The sequence below is a fragment of the Trachemys scripta genome, chromosome 13, assembly GCF_013100865.1.
Source record: "Trachemys scripta elegans isolate TJP31775 chromosome 13, CAS_Tse_1.0, whole genome shotgun sequence".
Lineage (NCBI taxonomy): Eukaryota > Metazoa > Chordata > Testudines > Emydidae > Trachemys > Trachemys scripta.
In genome coordinates this window covers 38226123-38248721 of record NC_048310.1, presented here as the reverse complement: position 1 = coordinate 38248721, position 22599 = coordinate 38226123, and the positions used below count along the sequence as shown (strand labels likewise).

At 51.8% G+C, this 22599-nt stretch overlaps 1 protein-coding gene across 7 annotated transcripts in view; it reads left to right on the top strand.

Moving 5' to 3' along the window:
- Positions 1-22211, top strand: part of WDR59 (WD repeat domain 59) — a 108979-nt gene extending 86768 nt beyond the window's left edge. The window contains exons 28-31 of one of the 7 annotated variants that reach the window (XR_004648029.1): positions 710-1553; positions 3572-3750; positions 11697-11910; positions 20255-22211. The gene's annotated coding sequence lies outside the window, so the exon portion shown is untranslated. Of the gene's footprint in view, positions 1-709; positions 1554-3571; positions 3751-7694; positions 9259-11696; positions 12148-20254 lie in introns of those variants that run through there. The other 6 variants (XR_004648028.1, XR_004648030.1, XR_004648031.1 and 3 more) reach the window with 6 other exon arrangements.
- Positions 22212-22599: the final 388 nt, after the last annotated feature.

Sequence of the window (22599 nt, the reverse complement as noted above, 5' to 3'; positions counted from 1 at the left end):
CAATCCTCTAATTTGTCTAGGTCCCTCTGTATCCTATCCCTACCCTACAGCGTATCTACCACTCCTCCCAGTTTAATGTCATCTGCAAACTTGCTGAGGGTGCAGTCCACGCCATCCTCCAGATCATTAATAAAGATATTGAACAAAACCGGCCCCATGACTGACCCTTGGGGCACTCCGCTTGATACTGGCTGCCAACTAGACATGGAGCCATTGATCACTAAAGTGGAAAGTGCCTGCCTCTTAAATTGATTCAGAGTGAAATAGTTCATGACTTTGACTGCAAAGGCTAACGAGGGCGGATTAGATGGCAGCACTTGGCTGCCGTGAACAGAGCAGGTGCAGTACCTGCCTCTGAGCAGGGGAAGCACAGAAGGAACATTGCCCATAACCCTCCATTTTCTAACCCTTCCCTGCCTCTCCTTGGGCCGTGTGTTCCCGTGATACCAGCTGAGTCCTCGCTGGGCTGCCACCACTGCTGCATCATCCAAGTAGCCGCTTCGTAACCAGCCCAGCTTGGGAACCCCTGCACGATTGATCCCCTGGAGTCCAAATGGCCTTTTCCGCATGCGTAGGTTAGCCATAGGCAGGCAAATCCCTGCTGAAGCCTTGGCTGCCCTGGGGCTGTGAGACCCTCTATTCAGACACCCCCATGAGTCTGCTTAGTGCTTCCCCTTTAGTGTGTCTGACTCTCTCCCCTCTCCCCCAGATGTGCAGGGTGGCAGTGTCTACGGCTGTGAGCTGTGTGCGAGAGCCTTCTCCTCCCACACCGTCCTGCTCTACCACTATCAAACCCTTCACCAGCTGCAGACGTGGGACCCCAGCACATGGGGTAGCACCGCTGCCAGCCCAGCCTCGCCTGCTGGCCCTGAGACAGTGCCGGGCCCTGAGATCCCAGACACCGAGCCAGCTGATCCGGGCATGGACGTTCATTTCATCCTGACCACGGAGACTGTCAAGGGGAGAGCGTTTGATTATGGCCGGATGGTCTTAAAGTGCCTGCACTGTACCCAGAAATATTACTCCAAGGAGGGGCTTGTTGGCCACGTGCATGCCATGCATCCTGGGACTGAAGGCCTGCTGCTGCCCAGGTGGCGTTACAGGGGTTGGCGAGAGTCCTGAGTGTGGCTGAATACGAGGTGTATGTGAAATCTGTGGGGCACAGAAGTGGCTCCCAGAAGAACAAATCTGGGAGGCCTCTGGAAAGACCCCATGGGAAGAAGTTTGTTTGCCCAGTTTGCAAGAAGGGCTTTACTAGAAAGCACATACTCCAGCTTCACACCAGCACCCACCAAGCTGGCTGCAGCCCCTTCTGTGGCAGGCAGTGGGCAACCTCCCCCTGCTGACACCACCAGTATCAGCAGTGCAGCTTCCAGTCGGTGGTCAGCGTGGTGGCATGGCTGCACCGGCAGGAGCACCGCCAGGGGACGGTGACCTGCGGGGTCTGCCACTGTGCCTACCTGGACCGGTTCACACTCAACAAACACATGAGGGTGCATGATGCGGAGCGGCCCTACGGCTGCAGCTTCTCACACTGTGGCTGGAGGTTTAAGGTAAGGGCGTAGATCCCCACCCAGTCCCTGTGAGGGGTGGGGATTGCTGCTCCCCTGGAGCCCTTGCAGCCATTTGGGGAACAGCAGGGAAGCGAGTGGAGGCCTGAGGCCATATGGTCTCACTTTTCCATTGCTGATGGCCACTCCAAACCTCCTTTATATCCATGGGAGTTGGGAGGGGAATCTCCAACCCTGCTGCATCTTGAAGTCTCCCCAGGTCCACAGCTGCCCACTCTGAGGTGCTTTCCTGCTAGTTGAGGTGTTCTGGGACCATTACTGGCAAGGTGGATGGCTTGTGGCCCAGACAGGCTGCATTTCTCGCCTACTTTCACCCATTTGTGCCTCATGGGGCACTATCACTCTTGCCTGGGAGCTCCCTGATCTCATCCACCTGGCATAGTGAGCTCCCTCTGTGCTTATCCCCATCCCTCTGTGTCACAGAAGCAGGCTCCAGACAAAGCCCAGAACTAAGCACCTTGCGGAGCACAGCTCTGGGAGGGCCGGATGGTGTGGGTCACTGTCTCCTTCCTCCCTGCCCTCCCAGAGCTGACAGTACCCCGCTCTGGGAGGGCAGGAGCAAAGAGCTGAAGGATGCAGCTGCTGTAGAGCATCTTAGCCCTTCAGAACCAGCATTGGGCTGGGAACACTTGGCCTGGCTCAGGCAGAAAGTTAAAGCTGCACACCCAGGTGCTCTGGGGTAGCAGAAGTTGGTGATGCACCCCGGGGTTCTCACAGCCACTGCCAATCCAGGCACTCATCTGTCCTGCTCCAAAAGACGTGGCCTCCGAGAGAGAGAGAGAGAGAGAGAGAGAGAGAGAGAGAGACACACACAGGCTGCGGGGAGCGGAGGCTAAAACAGGCAGGGCTTGGAACTCCCCTTCAGTGGCAGCCAGGAGACTCTGGATTGGGGTAGACAAGGCAGGAAGCTACGTCCTTCTCCCAGCAGCTGATAATGGAGGGAGAGATTCTGGTTTGGCGGATATGGATGTCCAACACCCTGCTAGAAATTCTAGCTCCCTCTGCCTTCCCTGCATCTATGGGTTTGGGGGAGTGGGGGGCCTGGGCTTCTCCTCAGCACGTTACCCAGCCCTCCTCTCTGCGCACCTCCAGCTAGTAGGTGTTGGGTAAATGCTTGCAGCCCTGAAAGGAGCTGTTGTTGAATGAGTTCGAGAGTATTTGCAGTTAGGTTGGTTTTCGCTCTAGCTGGGACCATGCTAATCCTACTTCTTCTCTGGTGAAGACAGAGGGCAGCAGAGGTAAGGGACTCCCCGGCAGGCTGAGCGCTGGCTGCATCCCAGCTGCCTCACATTCAGAGCCTCGGACAACCTGGGCAGTGCAAGCCAAACTCCCGGGTCTTTGGGGGTGCAGGCTAGTAACCAGATAAATGCAGCCTGACACAGCCAGCAGCTCCTAGTCCAACTAATGGCAAGGAAAGAGCCCCTTTCTCACGGCAATAGGGAATTATCCTGGGATATTTGGGGCCTCGCCTCCTAGTATCTCTGGAGACTGAAGTCCTCTGCCTACAGAACAGGGATGGCATGGTCCGTAGCAGTGCCAGCCTCCCCAGGATTGCTCTTCCCCCTGCCACCGTGCTCCAGCTCTGATGTAGAGTTACGGCCTTTAGTGGACAGATGGAAGTTCAGCTCTGTCTGTCCTAGGCCTCTGTGTCTGGGCTGCCCAGCCTATTGGGTGCTGGTTTGGGTCGTGTGGGCCCAGCACTCAGTTCACACAGGCCACCAGCCGCTAACAGAGGACAGTGGTGGCTCGTCTTAACTGGATTCACACTAGCCACCTAGAGGTGAAAAGCTCCAAATCCATCACCTTGTCCTGCACAAGGAGACCCCTAGGTCTTTTCAGTTTGAAGGCAGTGTCCATCCCCTATTGATCAGCCCAGGTGCTGACACCCTGCCCCTGCCGTTCGGAGCGAGGACACAACTCCTCTTTACTCGGGAGCTAAGAAGCGATGGCTGCTGCAGCTGCTTTTGTCCTAATGCATCACATCTGCCTTTTGCCTGCAGAGTGAGACGCTGCTGAGAGCGCATCTGTAAGCCCACGTCACTCCAAGGCAGTTTGAATGCCCCTCCTGTGGCTACGCCTTCCGCCACAAGCATCACTTGCAGTGCCACCAAGCCAGAATGCATGTCATTCCCTCCAGCAGGGCGAAGAAACCAGATGTCTGCCCAGTGGCACAGCTCAGGTGAGATGCTGCCTGCCTTGAAAGGACTGAGCCTTGGGTCTGATCGCCCATCACTAATTCCTAAGCTGCAGAAGCAGCTTTCCTAGAAAACTAAGCATGCTCCTTCTCCTTCCCCGGGGAGGGCTGCGCCATCCTCGCTCACACAGTAATGCAGCCCTAGCTGCATTGCATAGACAGTGAACAGCCAATGGCTCTGTTCTCAGGGCATGGGACATCCCAGCATTCCCCTCCCATCTTCAACCAGAATAAAAGCTGCAGCTGAGACCTCGAGCCTTCTCCACTTGGGTCAATGCTCTGCACATGCTGCTTTGTTCTCTATGCTACTTCCCAGCCATTCTCTGGGCTTCCTGCTCCGTGCACCTGCGGAGCCTTGGCATTAGCCCCTCAATAAACAGCATCGTAGCAGCGGCTGGAATTCTGCCTGCTGCCGCGGTGAGATTCCATCTGCAGTGGGACGCCTGGTGCCCACCAGGACCCAACCACATCCAAGGGAGTGTTGAAGCTACTGCTGATGGCACGCAAAAGGTTTGCTTCTGACATTGACCTTGTAATACCAGGGCTCATGACTCCTTCAGGGTTAAGTGCGTGTGAAAAAGTGGAGAGAACTCCTGCTTGTGGGGCCCTGGAACAACATCCTAGTCTGGTGGATGATGGTTTAGAAGCCTCCTGCTGTTATCCAGAGGGCAAGCTGCTCCTCAGCAGAGCTTCCTTATAGAGACCATCCACTCTGGGCCCCATCTGGCTAGTGGCTATTGGTGAGCACTCAGCCACTCTGTTTCACTTAAAGGTGTCCTCTGAGCAGAGCCAGCTACATTAAGATGCTGTAGATGGAGCTGTGTTTGAGACCCCCTCCCTCCCAAATGGCGCCCTACTAGACTGGTTGTGACCCCAGCTGGCAGGCTCGGGGGACTGGGGCCATGCCTAAGGTCAGGCTCTCCCCGCCCTCTAGTAAAGGTTGCTTCGAACATGTCACTGTGCATTGGCAGCCCAGTTCAGGCTTGTCTAGAGGGGGTCAAGGCTGGTCTGGTGAGGTTCATCTGTTTTAAAAAATAGCTCTGTCGATGGTGAGCACAGGACCCACCAGCTGGTAGCCATGTGGCAAGTTCTTTCATGCCAGTCCCAGTATGGGTCGCTGACTTGCTGGCCAGGCTTTCCTTGGGCTCAGCTGGAGCATGTCCATCCCTGCGGGGGACCAGCTTGTCAGGGAGTCCTGGAGACAGGAGATAATTTCCTGCTTAGCTCTTGCTCAGGAATGTATCGAGGCAGAGTGAGGGACAAGAGGCCTGCTAAGGAAATGCAGGAAGCTTGCTAACAGCAGCTGTGTGGTAGCTGGCGGGGAGAACACTCTGAGCCCAGGGTGGGATTGTGTCCTGGCTCGGGTTTGCCACTTCTGCCTAGTGGCATCACCAGGGCACTCAGATTGCGGCGTTAAGGCTCCCAGAGAACTGGCTGTCTCAGCACCTGCAGATCCATTCTGCTGGCTCCCTGACTTGGCCACTGATGTCTGCAGTCAGGGCCGTCCCTTGGCCTCATGCTGAGCCACCCAGCTCCTGGTGAGAGGGAATCAATGAGGTGCTGCTAACGGCCTCTTGGAGGGCATACTTGGGATCTATAGGGAAATGTTCCAGAAATGACAGTGCTGGTTCTTTGAGGCCACTGCTGCCTAGCCAGGCTCAGAGCACGGGGGCTGTATGCCCAGCTAGAAGGGAGAGCCAGCTGAATTTATCTCCTAGTCCTCTAACGCTGCTGTCATCTGGCTGTGCTGTTGTCACCAACGTGCTGCTGTAACTGAGGATGGCAGCTCAGATAGCCACAGCTCAGAGAGAGGCCGCTGGCTGTGCCTCTCCAATTGTTTCAGAGGCTGCAGTGAAATCCTAGAGGAGCATGGGGACCGAAAGAGATCCCTGCCATGTCTATGGAGAGGGAAGGGGTGCTGACAGAGCCCTTCCACTCAGGCAAAGGCAGACTCAGCCAGTGTCTGTCTCCTGGCTGTGTGCCGAAAAGTAATTCTGGTAGAATCATAGAATATCAGGGTTGGAAGGGACCTCAGGAGGTCATCTAGTCCAACCTTCTGCTCAAAGCAGGACCAATCCCCAACTAAATCATCCCAGCCAGAGCTTTGTTAAGCCTGACCTTAAAAACCTCTAAAGATGGAGAATCCACCACCTTCCTAGGTAACCCATTCCAGTGCTTCACCACCCTCCTAGTGAAAAAGTTTTACCTAATATCCAACCTAAACCTCCCCCACTGCAACTTGAGACCATTACTCCTTGTTCTGTCATCTGCCACCGCTGAGAACAATCTAGGTCCATCCTCTTTGGAACCCCCTTTCAGGTAGTTGAAAGCAACTATCAAATCCCCCCTCATTCTTCTCTTCTGCAGACTAAACAATCCTAGTTCCCTCGGCCTCTCCTCATAAGTCATGTGTTCCAGTCCCCTACTCATTTTTGTTGCCCTCCGCTGGCCTCTTTCCAATTTTTCCACATCCTTCTGGTAGTGTGGTGCCCAAAACTGGACACACTGCTCCAGATGAGGCCTCACCAATGCCGAATAGAGGGGAATGATCACATCCCTCAATCAGCTGGCAATGCCACTACTTATACAGCCCAAAATGCCGTTAGCCTTCTTGGCAACAAGAGCACACTGTTGACTCATATCCAGCTTCTCATCCACTGTAACCCCTAGGTCCTTTTCTGCAAAACTGCTGCCTAGCCATTCGGTTCCTAGTCTGTAGCAGTGCATGGGATTCTTCCGTCTTAAGTGCAGGACTCTGCACTTGTCCTTGTTGAACCTCATCAGATTTCTTTTGGCCCAGTCCTCAATTTGTCTAGGTCCCTCTGTATCCTATCCTTACCCTTCAGTGTTTCTACCACTCCTCCCAGTTCAGCGTCATCTGCAAACTTTCTGAGGGTGCAGTTCACGCCATCCTCCAGATCATTAATGAATGCCTCACTTCTCCTGCCCTGCCAGTGTCTGTGCCCAAGCTGGCAGTACTGACTCCGGCTAGCCCCACTGAGCCTGTGGGGGGAGAGGGATTATATTCCTCCCTGCGTATTCCCATAACAGAGACTCCACACACCTGGCCCCATCTGTTTTAGCGCTGCGGAGCCAATGCAGCTGCAGGCGGAACACAGGAACTGCCAGATTGGATCAGAGCCAAGGGCCAGATATTTAGTGCAGTGTCCTGTCTCCAAGAGAGGCTGGTGTTTCAGAGGAAGGTGTAAGAACCCAGCAGTAGCAGACGTGGGATAATCTGCCCCCACATTAGGTCTCATCCTGCTCTCTCTAGGGAGGTTGGATTAAGCCCTGAAGCATGAAGCTTAATATCCAAGTGGGCTGTAGTCCACGAAAGCTTATGCTCTAATAAATTTGTTAGTCTCTAAGGTGCCACAAATACTCCTGTTCTTTTTGCGGAGACAGACTAACACGGCTGCTACTCTGAAACCTTTCCCACGTTTGTTAGCATAAGTATGATCACTCTGGCTGGTCTTGTTATCCCTATAAATAGCCACTCCCTTTTGGAATCTTGCTAATTTCATGCTCACAATTCAGTTTCACCATCCAACTGTGTGTGCTTGTGTGAAATAATATTTCCTTTTCTTCATTCTGAATTTTGTTGCCTTTTAATTTAATCCACTGTCCTCTGGGCCTTGTTTTATGAGACGGGAGAACAGACATTCCTGAACTACCTTCTCCAGACTGTTTGTTACAGGCAGGGCTGGTAGCCTCACCTGTTACAGTGGCCTGACACTTTCCAGGAGAAGACCCATCCCGGTTGCTTATAACTTTGCCAAACTATAATTTGAGCTGGAATTTTCCATGCTGGGTGTCTGCTTCCGGCAGAATTCTTTTGGAAAATGTCAGCCAAAACATTTTGACCATTTCGGAGAGCAAGACTGGGGTGGATAGGTTGTTTTCCCTATTTTGGTAACCTTTTCTTTCAGATGCTCTCGTGCCTCCGTACTCTGGAGCAGGGACTTCACATTTGGCAGGAGGGTGACCTTTGTGCCTGGGGTGTGCCTCTTGCCATCCCCATGAAAATCCATCCAAATCTGGCCAAGTTCTAAAACTGAAACAATTGCAATTTGCACAAGTTAGAGATTTGCTAGTTCTTAGCTAAAATCTCTGAAGAGGCCATCCACGCTGAGCAGGACTTTCCCTCCATTGTGGTTCCTGGCTTCGGTAGGCTGTGTTTGGTCCAGGTCTGGGCACAAGAACTGAGAGCAAGGAGCCTGTCTCCCTTCTGTGCTCCATGCTCCCCTTTGCTTTCAGCGCTCCCCCGGAAGGAACCAGGCAGCATGGAGGAGGAAGCTGCCTGAACCTAATGCAGAGAGGTCAGGAATTGGATCAAGAAGACAGTGGAGTAAATTGGGACAAAGAGCCTGAGGGGGGACTGAGACTGGAGGCCTGGGTAGAACAGGGAAACCGGGAGTTAAACTGGGACTGGCTGGGCAAGGAGATTGGGAGCCTGTGAGGTGAGAGGAGGGGAGGCAGATCTGAGGAGTATGCAGGTGCAGGGAGAGATCTGGCACTGGATAATAGAGACCGGAAGAAGGAGGTTGAGTATATGAGGACACTGAGATTGGATGAGGATGGGGAATGTTGGCGTGTGGGAAACTTGAGGCCAGCGGGGAGGAGACAGATTGGATGAGGAGCTAGGAGTGGGGGGACTGGGACAGGGAGCCAGTGGTGGGAGGGAGACTGAGATCAGATAGGGAGACTGGGACTGGGATGAGAAGCTTGAGGAGTGGGGATTGGGACTGGAACAAGGAGCCGTGGTGGGGAAGATACAGGATGAGGACAGGGATGGGTTGGAGGGGATGGGACAGAAGGGGTCAAGCTTGGGGCAAATGGGCAAAAGTCTGTGCCCACTAGATTGCAATCCCCTTCTCGTAGTCCCCGCCCTGGGTGTGGTATATAGAGAGTACATTTCCCTTTCATTGGAGAGGTGATTGATCGTTGCCCAAGCACCAAGCCTCTGTCATCAATTCCAGCAACTGTCAGCACCTCAGTGATTGGGGCACTTGATGAAGTTTCACCCCACAATCGATGCAACCAAATTTAAGCCCCGTCCCAGCAGCTCAGGTGGAAGAGCAGGGCTGAGCAGTGAGGCCGTGGCTTAGGCTGTTCTGTAGTGCCTTCGAAAAGATCTGTAACCAGAGCCACGCTGATGCTCTCCGGTTACTGGCCTGCCCTGTAACTATGTCACAGGAGCATGCAGCTACATACCCGCCTCCTGCATCTTTCATGAACTCCAGTGACTTGAGCCTGAGCCTTGCCTGTGCCACGGAGCCCCTCGTACTCTGGAGAAGAGCAGCTGAATTGGGTCTGGGCCTAGAGCACTTGTTGCGGGGTGGATTGACTGGAAATCAAGGCCATTTAAATCACTATGTTAATCAGCTTTTCTATTTGTACTTCAGTTATTTTCTAAAGAGAGGTGCTTTCTCATTGGTTGACATAACCATTACAACGTCTGGATTTTACAATTAAATAAAGCTTTGCACTGGCTTTGGTACATTTTTTTGCTACCTAGGAGGGCTCAATATAATTATACACATTTAAGCAATGATCTAGATTAATATTTTCACATTCTTATTGTACATCTTTAACATGTTAGAAAATGGTGAATGAGATATTGCTTATTTACTAGATAATCAGCTGTTTGGTCATAGATTGTGTCAAGCTGCATTAGGATGGCAACTGGAATTTAATGAAACCCACAAAACAGGATATAGCATTTATTAACCAAAACAACCTTAAATGTGTTGGGTACATAAAGCTCTCTTATCAAAACGTGGTCAGTTTTACACCTAAATAATTGACTAAACAGAGGGATTAACTGAAGTCAGTGAATTTCAGTGGTTTGCAGTGTTGTAGCCATGTTGGTCCTAGGATATGAGAGAGAGAGAGAGACAAGGTATGTGAGACAGTATCTTTTATTGGTCCAATTTGTGTTGGTGGAAGGTATTTCGAGCTACACAGAGCTCAGATTGGTCCAATAAAAGATGATCCCTCACCTACCTTGGCTCTTGGATTATTTCAGTTCAGCCTGGGACAATTTTCAAATATGCTTATGTGAAAGTGACTGGAGCTTAAGTTCCTAGTCTTGTCAAGTTTCTTGAAAAGGAGGTGGTCTCTTGACTTTCTTACCATTGTGCCATATTTATAAAACTGGGCCTTAATAGTTACCCCCATCACCACCCTGGATTTGTTCTTTATTCAGAAAAGCAGCCTTTAACTCCCATGTTTTTGAGAGGTTTCAGAGTAACAGCCGTGTTAGTCTGTATCCGCAAAAAGAAGAACAGGAGTACTTGTGGCACCTTAGAGACTAACAAATTTATTAGAGCATAAGCTTTCGTGGACTACAGCCCACTTCTTCGGATGCATATAGAATGGAACATATATCGAGGAGATATATATACACACATACAGAGAGCATAAACAGGTGGGAGTTGTCCTGTTTATGCTCTCTGTATGTGTGTATATATATCTCCTCGATATATGTTCCATTCTATATGCATCCGAAGAAGTGGGCTGTAGTCCACGAAAGCTTATGCTCTAATAAATTTGTTAGTCTCTAAGGTGCCACAAGTACTCCTGTTCTTCTTTTTATGTTTTTGAGAGAGGCTCATGGATTCAGCATATTTCTTTTTTAGTTAAATGTTTTCCAGGGTTGTAATAAGTTTAGGCTTTAACATGTTTTGTTATTAAATTCAGATTTCATTTGAAACAGGTTTATTTTTAAAAAGAAAAAAACGTACTTAAATAACTAAAAAAAAATCCCCCGAAAATCAGAAAAATCATCAGTCTGTATCCACCTGGCTTGTTTCAAAGGACTGTTCCTAGCAGGCCGTGCGTGGGACGCTGGCTGCCCTGCTGGCCTTCAGTAGGATGCTCTTGCTTTGGCTTGGGGAGTCTGAGGAGTTCTTTCCTCCGCTGGGAGGAGCTCAGTGTTGTACAGCATGGTCAGCAGTCGAGGTGCTTGAGGGAGCTGTGGGGGATGACTGCACTGCTTGTTCCTAATCTCGTGCCATAAATGGCCCTGCCTGGAGCAGATCCCTGACCCGCGGAGCTATCTGAGATAGGACAGGAGCAGCAGGTGGTTGTGATGCGGGGTGCTGGGGGGCTGAAGGTGAAGGCAGTAAGATAATGTGGACACCAAGGTGACTGGTTCATATGGGTCCTTGGTGTTCCTATGTCCTGGAGAGACTGGTCCCAGCTGCTCAGAATTTTTTCTGTTGGCGGTTTATGGGGAAGCGAGACTGTTTTTGGTAGCAAAGAGAAGAAACTGGGTATTAGGGGGAGGGATAGCTTAGTGGTTTGAGCATTGGCCTGCTAAACCCAGGGTTGTGAGTTCAATCCTTGAGGGGGCCATTTAGGCATCTGGGGTAAAAATCTGTCTGGGAATTGGTCCTGCTTTGAGCAGGGGGTTGGACTAGATGACCTCCTGAGGTCCCGTCCAAGCCTGGTATTCTCTGAGGGACCTAGCATGGGAGCCCCTAGATTAGGTGCTTGGAATAGAGCCTTCCAAATTATAGGGCTCAGGCTGCACACGGCTCTTACTTTGGTTTTGTCTACACCAGGGCAGTTTGTGGGACCTTTTCTGTACCGGTACAGCTCCACCAGAGGAATTGCTGGACAACAATGGAAGCTGTAGTGTAGACAGTGCCCAGGGTTAGACAATATGCTGGTGAAACTGTCTGAGCCCCATTGCAATTTTCCATTCTCCTTCCTCCCCAGCAACTAGACCTCTGTTAAGGTCAGCTTTTTTTACACCTATCTGTGGGGTTTTGCAACTTGCCCCTTCACCTTGTAATGCCCTCCTCACTTTGGCTTGTTAAGATCCCATGTTTCCTGGGCACGCTTGGCAGCCGCCCATGCTCTGAGATTCCTGCAGGGTGCTGTGCAGACAGGCTGTTTCTCATTTGGGCTGTCGTTGTCTGCAGGCGCACACAGCAGGGAGATTCAGGAACAGAGCCCAACGCACGCCCTCTCAAGAGAGCAGGATGCGAGCCTCCGAAATACAAGATCCTCCTGCAACGTTAGCTGCAGCGTTGGCTTCGGAGGACAGTTCCCCCTGGCCTGGGCGCGAGGCACCAAGTACCTGTTGCTCACTGGGGCTGAGTGCAGAAGCAGGGTTGACAAATGGACTCTTTCCGGGTAAGCTGGCCCACGCTATGTGGGGTCTGCACTGAAGGGAAGCTGACTCATTGGAATTACTGTCCCGTTAAAAGGCATATGGGACTGTGGCCAGCAGCATCCAGTAATGCTAATAAACCTCGTTAGTTTCTGTTGGAGATGACTGTTGCATTCCTTCTGAAGGGCACAGAGTGGCCCAGGGGGTTAATACGTGAGCTGCAGACTCTGATCCTGGTGTATCTTGGACCACAAGTGCAGGTGAGATTCGGGCCCAGTCCAGTCCCTAGCAGTCACCCACCTGTCTCTCTGAACCACCTTGCCTGCTTGGCCCTGTGGCTTTACAGCACGGACACTAGCCAGCACAGGGCATTCCGTGTGTGTCTGTGCGGGGGTGGGGTGTATGTTCTTCTGGGGGCTTTGCTGAGGGGCACAAGGACAGGGAATTTCTAGATAGTGTTAGTGCATCCATGGTACATGCCAATACCCTGACCTCTGCTGTGCAGACTGGGTACCAGCATAAACCTCATGAGCCGGGGGTCAAGTTACTGCCTTAGAAACCAGCCTCTCCCGGGAGGGGAGCCAGGGCTCAGCCCTGCCTCTGCCCAGAATGAAAGCTTTCCGGCTACGTCAGGCGCAGAGTGCGTACTAGCCAAAGTCCGACCCAAGGCCCAGCTAGCCCAGTGGTCAGCTCCAGCTGCTTCAGAGGGAGGTACAAGAACCCCACAGGACCAGTTCCAGGATGACCTGCCCCTCAATGGCCAGAGTTTGGCTTGTGCCCTGCAGCAGGGCGCTTTAGAGTCCTTGTGTAATCCTCGAGTTTCTCCAGTCCTTCTCCCTGGAGCTGGATATGCCCCGGAACCAAGTGGGAATCCACTGTAATATTTTTATGATGCTGGTGTGTGCCTCAGTTTCCCTCTGCACTTTGCATGGCTGCCTAGTGGAGGGAAAGGTATTGAGTCTGCTCTTGGGGCAGCACAGGACATGAGGGGTGGGTGTCCCCTTGCTGTCTGGGCCACAGCCAATAGGACCAGTAAGGAACTGTCAGAAACTTGCTGTCTCGATGCAGACCCCTGAAGAGATAATAGAAAGCCCCAATGCCCCAAACCATTGACACCTTGGAAACAACGACTGAGGCTGAGCAGAGAGCAGCTCAAGAACAAAGGACTTCTGGAGGAAGCTGTCTCTGTCTCCTGAGACTCCTTCCAGCTCAGAGCAACAGAGCCGAAGCTATAATCCCACTGTGCTGGCTTGGCCCTAATGGACTGTGCTAGCCCAAGGCCTTCCCGGCCTGTGTCCCCTGCTGTGCTTGGGGTCACTGCAAATACTTTCCTGGCTGTGTCAGTCCCTGAACAGCAAACGTGTCTCTGCTCAGGACCTGACTTGCAGGGCAGAGCTCAGGGTATGAAGCAGGAGGGCCAGAGGCTCAGGCTAGGAGATGGAGGAAGAGTGGGGCTCCTGTGGAGGGGGGGGGGGGGAAAGGGGAGGAGTCTGGCACACTGCAAGGGCCCCTCCAAGGGACCCTGGGGCATAGCACTGATTGAGGGGATCCAGGGCGGTTTGAATCCTGTGTGCTCTTTGATTCAAAGTGTTGGGCTCCCAGTCTGTTGGGCTGGGCCTGCAGCAACTTGCAATGTACCGAGCCCCGTCCCCAAAGAGCAATGCGGCAGTGACCCCTCTACCTGGCCAAGGAACATCATGGCCAGAATCCAGCTGGAGCCCTGGCCAGAGGGCTGGGTTGGTATCCTTGGGGCACCCAGAACTGTGATCTCCCATATAGCATCATTCTAGGGACCTGCCAGCAGCTGAGGATAACTGTACTTGTCCAGGTAGGATCCCACACCTGCCTGATCCTGGGGGGTGCCTGGAACCCCACAAAGGAAGGTGGCAGGGAGTTGGGGGGGTGTAGGAATTCCCTTCCTGATCCTACATCTGGCAGTCACCTCAGCCCTGAGCATATGAATCTCCAGCATGCTGTGTCCACTTCCCTTTGGCCCCTGAGCCTTTGGGCCTTGTCCTTTTCTCCTGCTATCCCATAGTGTGGCTTATGCTGGCATCTCCTCCTATGGGGAATCCCAATGTGTACATGCCTGCCTGGGGGGGGCAGCCATGCCACATGTGGGAGGTCAGTGTTTGATTAACAGCTGTGGAGAGCACCCTGTTCAAATAGCTCCAGCGCCACATCCACCCTGCAGGACCTGCCCCCCTGGGAGCTTTAATCCAGGCTCTGCCAGAGCTTGGCTTAGTTAGCAGCTCTTCTCTGTGAGGTCAGGGCCCCAACGCCAGAGGCAGGCCCTGGTGGAAGAGTACGCCAGAGGCAGACAGCTGGCAGGGGAAAGGGAAACTGGGTTGCTACCATCAGGCTCTCATCGTGACCATGTTATTTACAAGACTCTTCATGCAGCCTATTGGCCTTTCCACTCCTGCCCCTACGTGTTCGCTGGGTACCAGGGATTTCCCCACCCAGCCTCCTCAGTCACTTGTTCACATACGACTGCCAGCTGTTCCTACGTCACTCCGCCCATGACCCGGCTCTGCCCCATCTGGCTGCTGGTCTCAAAGCTCTTTATGACCTTCACGAATTTGCCTTTGCACCCCCTCACAAGTCTTTCAATTTTGTTCCATATTTACACATGGGGAAACTGAGGCATGGTATGAGTAAGGCTGAGATTTTCAAAGGAGTCCAAGGGAGTTGGGCACCTAATTCCCTTAGGCTTTTTTGAAAATCTCTGCCTGGGTGGCTTGCCCAAGATTGCAGTCAGTGACAGAGCCAGGGCTCTGGGCGAGTTTGTTCAAATGAGTGCATGGGCAGTGTGTGTGCACGGGTCCTGGGTCCAGTGGGCACAAATCAAACTCGGCACGTGCACCTTCCTTTGCAGTAACCAAGAGGGCAGCCGAGTTTGGTCGCTGTGAGAGTAGTGGAGTGAGCGAAAAGCTGGGACATGCAGTGAGTTACCTGCTGCAGCAACTGAACGGGCACGTCTCTGCCAGCCCTCGTGTGGGCATCTCCCTAGGCCACTGTGCGGTGTCATCCTGCTGCTCGGGAGCCAGGGCTTTGTAGGGCAGGACTGAGGGGGAATGGCTGGGCTGGGATAACCAAGGAGCCTGCAGGGCTGGCGAGCAGTGGAGGGGGAGAACAGGGATGGAATAGCCCCTCAGGGGGAGCAGAGCTGGAATGGCTGCAGGGGGCAGAGCTGTGGGTTGGAATAGCTAGGGGACTGCAGGGCAGGAGCAGGGGGCATTGGCAGAGCGGGGGGGGGAGATCAGGGCTGGGGATTGGGAGTATGGGGGGCGAATTAGGGGAGCGCTTGCGCAGCTGTGGGCATTGGTAGAAACTAGCCCTTCTCCCTGCACTAGGTCAGTGTAATTAGGCTGCGGGTTAGACAGGGTCACCAGCTAACGAGCGTTCAGCACTCCTCTGCCTCCCGCCTGTGTCCCATCCATGCAGGTTAGCTGCTGCCCCGTGCCCGCACCAGGTGAACGTCCGCTGCGCGGTAAGCACAGGCCACGCCCACAGCGTAGCAGTGTCCCCTTTATTTGCAGGGGTAATCGGTGGGAGGGAGCAGCAGCATCAGTTTGCCCTTTTAGCCCCAGGCCCAGAGCCCTGCGCTCCTTCTGCACTGGCCGCCCTTGGGCTCTCGGAGAAGAGATCCTGCCTCACGGCAGGAATGCAAGGCCTTGTTTTATAAGTCACTAGTGGAGCCCAGCCCTTGAGTGGAGCAGCCACAGGCAGGGCAGGGCCATGGGTCAGTGTAGGGAAGCTGAGATGGCTCCTGGGGGAGGACTCCTGCTAACCCAAGGCCAGAATCCAGCCACACTGGGGGAATTGTGCTCTGGTGACAAAGCTACGGGCATGGGGCTCCCAGGCTGCAGGCGATGGGGGTGATTCAGCAATGCCTGCCCAGTACCAGCCGGTGATGCCAAATCAAGAACATCTTCCAGGGTGGGGGAGGATCCCAGCTTGGGGATCGTGGGGGAATTCCATTTTCAGAGGGATGTCCCTGTGCCAGCATGGCAGTGGGGGGCGGGCGATGCCTGGGGAGACCCCATTCTGCCAGAGAGTGGGCATGGGGCAGCGTGACTGGCCCAAGGAAGGACACCCTGTGGCTGTGCCAGCTGGAGAGCCCCATGTCTATAGCTAAGTGGGGCCCTTGCTGGGCATGTCATTGCTCTGCTGCTGCCAGGCTCCCAAGGGGGACATGGCTACGCCAACCCCTGTGTCTGGGGGGCTGGGTCACCCCCATCTAGAACTGGCCCTGCCCCTGGAGAGGGTCATTGCAGCCAGCTAGAGGCCAGATCCCCCCAGTCCCTGATCTGGATTGGCAACACTGCGAGGCTGCAGCCCCAGGAATGGGACTATGGGAGTGCCAGGGGTTCTGTGGGACGGGTTCCTCTCCAGGCCAGTGCAGAGACATTCAGGTTGTCCTGTCGACTGGCTCCTTTCCCTCAGCCCACGCAGGGTGGGCTGCAGCTGCGGCGTCTCTGAAAGCAACGCAGGCAGGGGTTAGCCCAGCCCCGGGACTGCTGGGACGCCGTGGAGACGCTGGCGGAGCGGCTTCTGCTGAGAGGGGGAGAGGACAGTACGGTCAGATGTATGCCATCCCCTCTGGGGCAGACCCCTGTGCTGCCAGCCTGCTGCCACCCAGCCTCTCCACACTTGCCCCCTTATGGTCTCTCTCCTGCACTCTCACAATCCCCTTTGCCCGCCTGCTGGGCTAGAAGAGGTGCCCCAAAATGCACCGGTCAGCTCACTAAGGGTCCTGCCAGGCGGGGCTGGCTCCAGGGCAAGGCTCCAGAGCAGCTGGGAGAGCCCCAGAGGGGTGCTCTTGTGGGCACCCATCTGTCCCTCTCCAGGTACCCTGCCTAGTTGGGGTTTGGCTCCAGTCAGGGGAAAGGCCTGGGCTGCAGCCTGCTCACAGCTGTTCTGGTGTCAACCCCCCAGGGTCCATGCAGCGACTGCCGCTGCGCACTCTGGGTCAGAGCAGAATCCAGCCCGAATGCACAATCCATGGCACCCCCAATGCTGTGCCCGAGAGGTATTTGCACCACATCACTCCCTGCTGTCCTGGCTCGGCTAGTGCAGAGTGAGGGCTGTTAACTGGCCCCTTCGCCTGCCATGCAGGGACGGAGAACTTGCTGCAGCCAGGATCCACAGTGTGCCCCACAATCACCCTTCCTGCTTACCTCGGAGTGGGGGGGAGCTGGGCATCTTTAGCGTCCCGCAGTCTCAGCTGCCTCAAGACCCGGATGAGCTGGCTGATCTGGCGCAGGGTCATCTCCGGGGCCGGGCATGCCAGCCGCTGGCGCTGGCTGATCAAACACGGGGGGTTGGCAAAGAGAGAGAAGTAGCTGTTCCTTCCCAGCAGCTGCACTGCTTGCTTGTTCCCAGAGCAGGAGGCATACTGCAGGCAAGAGGAGGAGAGACTTGGGTCAGTGCCAACCTGCTGCCAGCTATGCCACCTGGGGTCCATGCCAGCCTGCTGCCAGCTATGCCACCTGGGGTCCGTGCCAGCCTGCTGCCAGCTATGCCACCTGGGGTGCGTGCCAGCCTGCTGCCAGCTATGCCACCTGGGGTCCATGCCAGCCTGCTGCCAGCTATGCCACCTGGGGTCCGTGCCAGCCTGCTGCCAGCTATGCCACCTGGGGTCCATGCCAGCCTGCTGCCAGCTATGCTAGCGGGGCTGCATCTGCCAGTGCTGGGGCAAGCAGCAGCACTGTGGCATGGTGCAGTGTGGCCAGGCCAAGACAGTCCCAACTCCATCCCCCCAGCGCTCTGTGGAGGATGTCCTGAGCACTGGGGTTAGGCTCCTGGGGTTGTATTTCCCCTTGGGGACCTCGGGGTATGTCCCTGCTCTGTGCTTTGGTTCCCCCAGCCATGAAGTGGGGATGATGCCATGGGGAGGAAGTTGATTTAGCTCATGAGTGTCTGGGCTGTGGTTTGCCTTCCTGTGGTGCAAGGCACAGGGGGCAGGGAACATGCCGCTGTTTGGGAAATCGCCCATTGCAGGCGCAAGCAGCCAGATTCCCCAGTTTGAGGGTGGTCGTGGGCCCCAGTGAATGCTCCTTCAGAGGCCAAGCTTACACCAGTGCAGGTGGAGTTGAGCTAGTGGGAGTGCCAGCTGGGATATAGCCCAGCGTTCGTACCTCGGGTTATACCCAGGCCGATCGGCCAGGGTGTGGCTTGCCAGGTGAGAAGCTGTGTGAACAGCCCCTTCCAGCTGCCGGAACATCGGTTCAGGCTTAAGCAAGTTGAATGAAAAGCTTTAACACCAAGCAGCCGTGTGCCTGCATCCTGGACCGTTACCGGACCCAAGTGAATTGTTCCCAGTGGTCTCCTGCTTGGGTGGCTGGCCCTGCTGCTGGCACCTGGGGCTGTCATTCCCTCTCCACACCCTGGTCAGGGTAGCTGTGCACAGCTCTGTAGTGCAACCTGCAGCCTTCATGATGCCTGTCATCAGAGGAGGGGTACAAGTTAGTTCTTTTGGGGGGGAGGGGAGTTACATAACAAGGGAGATGGAGCAGCATGTGCAGGGAGAAAGGCACAACACTGGAGTCAAAGCAGGAGACTGGGAAGAAGGAACAATATTCTTCAGAGCTCAGCCTCTAGTACTGATTTCATTACCTGGGACTGGGCAGAAAAACCCTGCCATGGCTGCAGGTCATAAAAAAGACCCTTGTTAGGAATATTTTCAAGAAATGCCAGTACACCTGGGTCAAAAAGGAACACATGGCCAATGCAAACAGGGCATCCAAGAGTTCCAAGGCCTGGTGGCCAGAATGAAACAACATTCTGAACAATGCACCTCCAAAGGCAATGACTTCACAGATGGTGATGTGGGCATGTCTGAATAATCTGGCTCAGCTTGTTAGTAATCTTATTTTGGCACTATTCTTACAGACGGCCCACCATGGCTTTCCACGCAAGTAAATGATCACTTTGCTGATTGGCGTCAATTTGTGGTTTGGGAGGATTGCTCATGAATTTTGAACTGTTTGTGTACAAAATATAATTGGCAGGCTAGTTTGCTGTGGGAGTACAGGAACTCCTCACTTAAAGTCATCCCAGTTAACGTTGTTTCGATGTTAAGTTGCTGATCAATTAGGGACCATGCTCATCTAAAGTTGTGAAATGCTCCCTTCTAACGTTTGGCAGCCTCCTGTTTTGTCGTTTTGCAGCCACCTGTTTTGTCCACTGCTTGCAGGAAGAGCAGCCCATTGCAGCTAGCTGGTGGGTGGTTGGAACCAGGTGGACCAACAGCCCCCCATCAGCTCCCCACTCCCCTAAGTTCCCTGTGTAGCAGCTGTCCCTCCCCCCACTGTCATGTGCTGCTCCTCCCCTCTGCCTTGGAGCTGCTCCCAGAGACTCCTGCTTGCTGTACGGGGAGAGGGGGGAAAAAGGGGCTAATGTCAGGGTGTTTCCCCCCTGCTCCTGCACCCCGCTTACCCCTATCTTCCATAGAGCAGGGGGGACACACGATGGAGGAAGGGAGCTTCTAGGCAGTAGCTGCGATCTCAGGTCTCAGCAAGCTGATTTAATTAACAAGGCAGTGTACGTAAGCCTGGGGTCAGCTACTTAAAGGGGAAATGCGCATTTTTCTCTCACACACAGGGAATGTGTCTCTGTCTGCCCTCCCTCTTTTCCTGCTGCCTGTAGAGTGTTGTGAGAGTTAACCCTGGAGGGCTCAGTCAATTGCTAGTTCATTTAGCAGTAAGGCATTCCCTGCAAAATATCCCACCCTCTGACTCCTCCACCTTAACCAAGCTTCAGAATCATCATCACTGTGTACCAGTATTCAATTGTTTGTTTAAAACTTATACTGCGTATGTGTATTCATTATAGAGTCTTTTGTCTGGTGAAAAAAATTTCCCTGGAACCTAACCCCCTCATTTACATTAATTCTTTTAGGGAAATTGGATTCGCTTAACATCGTTTCGCTTAAAGTCGCATTTTTCAGGAACAGAACTACAATGTTAAGTGAGGAGTTCCTGTATTTATCCATTACATTTTTACTCTTCCTGCTGGACTTCTGAAATTATTTTTTATTGCTTAATATAATCAGATCTCCTACATGTAGATTTCCAATTTAAAAGTAAAGCTTTATTAGGCATTTATGAATTTTAACATTTAAAAAAAGTCAAGCTGTTTGGTATATTGCTAACGACAAGGTTTTAAATAGTTGTAGATAACCCTTATGATGTATTAATTATTTTCCTCTAAAACTGGGTTTAGAATAAATTATATCATTTAAACAGTGGAAGAATAGAAGGGATCTCTCATCAGTTTTATAATCTCATTATTTTCAAGCAGCGCACTGAGTAATACTCAGTGAGAGAATGACTTTTTTTACTATTTTGTTTCAATGGCCAGCTTAGACATAAGGATCCATGAACATCCATCATCTGCAATTCCTACAACTTCAGAGTGATCGGCTGGTCCCACCCGCAGTGCTGCAATTAAACATACGTCAGATGGTAAATTACCTGGATAATAAAAAGACTTTCTTCATCATCCAATAAAACCAGGGATGAGTTTGTAATGCGAATCAACCAATTCCAGCTAGACTCACAGATGAAAAGATTGCTCGGTTCATTTAAACAACTAATTCTCCCTTTTGTCTTGTTCAGAGCAAACATTTCATGGACATGGTTCTCATTATAACCAGACTACACTCCACCCAGCAGAGCAGACATTGCTGGGAGGTTGCTGGTACAATATATGAGAAGGAAATTAAACAATGTGCAAAAAACATTGACAGAAAATTCATTAATTTGAGTCTTGATGAGTGGAGCAATGTACCCAGTGATCCAGTAATATGTGCTGGTGTGACAACAGAAGATGGGGTTGTATCTTACAAAAACAATTGATATATCAGGAAATGCCCATATAGCAGAATACTTAAAAGAAGTAGCAATAAAAACTCTAATAGGGTATGAACAAAAATTAAAGTGTCAGCTGTGTAACTTTGTCACAGTACTGCAAATGGAGCAAAGATGAGAAGAAATCTAGAAGAAGATAATGAAGGGCATCTGAAACTTATAACATGGGCACTGGGCTCATTTGACATACGTTTTAGCCCAAGACTTAAGTACAACTCCAAGAATAAAGGAAAATGTTGTTGAAATTGCAAAATCCATCTAACAACCACTTTGCTTCAGTTTCCCTGAAGAGAGCCGGAGGGTCCAAACCAATTCTCCCCCACGATGAATGATGGCATCTTCGGAGCTGTTTATTAAGAATTGGCCTATGCTGATGACAATTTTTGAAGAAATAATCGCAGCCAAAATAGACAACATCGGACTAAAGAGAAATGTAGACGACATGCTAAATATCCTGAGCCCTAGTTCCATAGCCTCGGACAAACTGCAGACGGACCACTGCTGCTTGGCTTATGCCCTTGAAATTCGGAAGGTGCTTCAAGAGAACTTGAAGAAAGAAAGACCCACCAACAAAGTCAAATTGCAGGCAGTAAAGAAGCAGATGGATCAAGCACTTTCTCCACCTCATTTTCTTGCCAATATTCTAGATGCCTAACTGCTGAAGAAGATGCTGCTATGAAATGGACATCTAATAATCACCTGTCAATCAGGCCATCAGTAAATTTCAGGGTGGGGAAGGATCAGTCAAGTAGTACATGTTTGCTGATAAGAACATAGGCAGGGCCATACTGAATCAGACCAATGGTCCATCTAGCCCAGTATCCTGTCTTGTGACAGTGGCTGGTGCCAGATGCTTCAGAGGGAATGTACAGAACAGGGCAATTATTGAGTGAGCCATCTGCTGTCATCCACTCCCAGCTTCTGGCAGGCTGGTGATGCTCTAAAGAAAGTTAGTGGTGGAAGCACTAGCTGGAGCCAGAGCTTGTTGAAGGGCTAAACCATCTTTTGACAGCAATAGCTTCTTCTGCAGGCACAGAAAGAATATTTTCTTCATTTGAATTAATTCAGTTAAAGCTAAGAAATTGGTTGGCAGTTGAAAAAGTTGGGGATCTCGTCTTTCTCTTCCAGTCATGGAATAAAAACAAAGAGGGAAGGGATGAGATCTACTAGTTTTAAAAGTTTGAAGGACAGCCTGAGTAATTTAGGAGACTATTGTCTCATTTTCAAGAGATTTAGGCATGGTGGGAACTTAAGCTCCAGTCACTTTCACTTAGGCATATTTAAAAATGTTCCCAGGCTGACCTGAAATAATCAGTTTAAATCTCTGACTACAGTTAAATGCTCTGTTTAATAAATCATTTAGTTGTAAATGTGAAACGTGTTTTGGTCAGAGAAGTTTACGTATCCCAAACATTTTAGGTTGTTTTGTTTAATAAAAACATATTGTATATGCTGTTTTGTGTGTTTAATTAAATTCCAGTTACCATTCTAATGCAGCTTCACACAAATCATGAGCAAAACGTTCTTTAGTGAGTAAATAAGGAATATCTCATTTGTCATTTCCTAGCATACCAAGAATGTTCAGTTAATGAAAATCGGAAAATATTAAGCTATATAATTGCTTAAATAAATGTGTACAGTTATAGTGCACCCTCCTAGCTAGCCAAAAGCTGTACCAAATCTTAGTTGTAAATCAAGTTGTTTTAATGGCTATATCAATCAATGAGAATGCACCTTTCTGTAGAAAATAACTGAAGTGCAAATGGAAAAGTTGATTAAAATGGACGATTTAAATCAAGGCTTTCTGCTTGGTGATTTAAATCAACCTACCCTAGC